We start from the raw sequence: 1,109 nt of genomic DNA, 5'->3' as shown, positions 1-1,109 counted from the left end.
AATCTTTTTGTACAACCTTTTCTCCTACATGCTTAAGGTTATTGCATTGTAAATATTCACCAACTATATAACTACATACACATAAATACATATCTCTATCAATCTATTTATCTGTAGACGTGCAAGCATCAACACGTGCGCATGCACACACAATGCATATGAAATTTAGCTCATAATCGTGATTTCGGAAAAATATATTTTGAAAAAATAACGTTTATAATTTAAATAGTTTATTCCACACCCACCCCGCCATAGTTCTCTTGAGTTCTTAATTCTAATTGTCAGGGAATAGGTTCTTTCAAATTTGTCACTCTCTCCAATATATATGTATATATAGGCACTCTTGATATCCATTTAGCTGGACGTTGTGGTAGAACACAGAACGTTGAAATATTTACCATGACAGGATATCTCACACTGCTACCGGAATTACCAGATCACGTGTTTTCCCCCTGCTATGGTCTTCTCAGTGACAGCTGCTCAACAGCGACATAACCACCAAATCTCTTGTCAACGACATTTAAAATATCACTGTCTATGCAAGCACTGGAATCCGAAATAATCAGCGGGCTTGTGATTCTTTGATACTTTTATTATTTAATTAGATTTTAATTAACAAGAGAAGAGGTACTAATACCAAAAAGGCAATATTGATCAACAAATTAATATAGTGTTTGTGTTAGGACGTAGAATACTGCTTATTTATCCTAAGAGGATCTGTCATAAGGGCAAGTGGTGAATAAAAACACTCGGAATTACAGCCGACAGAACTGGAAAATTGCGCGACATCAACCTGCTATGACAGACATCTAGCAGCGACATTACAGCCGAATCTCCCATCAGTAATATATATAGAAGTCAGTAACTATTCAGGCATTAGCGTTGCAAATAGCCGGTGTGGTTATTAAAAAGGGATTCATAGCGATAGAAGTAGTATTAATATCAAATGTTAACCTTGATCTCCAACTTAACTTGGATGTTGTGACCACTCAGAATATTGCTTCATATACCATGAGAAGATCTCTTATAGATCAACAGAGCATAAAAGCAGTTGCAAACAGACCACGGGATTTCGCCCTGCTATAGCCTTCTCAGTGACAGATGTCTAG

This window comes from Octopus bimaculoides, chromosome 2 (genome assembly GCF_046866305.1).
Source record: "Octopus bimaculoides isolate indiv1 chromosome 2, ASM4686630v1, whole genome shotgun sequence".
NCBI classification, from domain to species: domain Eukaryota; kingdom Metazoa; phylum Mollusca; class Cephalopoda; order Octopoda; family Octopodidae; genus Octopus; species Octopus bimaculoides.
Note: the sequence above shows the minus strand (reverse complement) of the source record.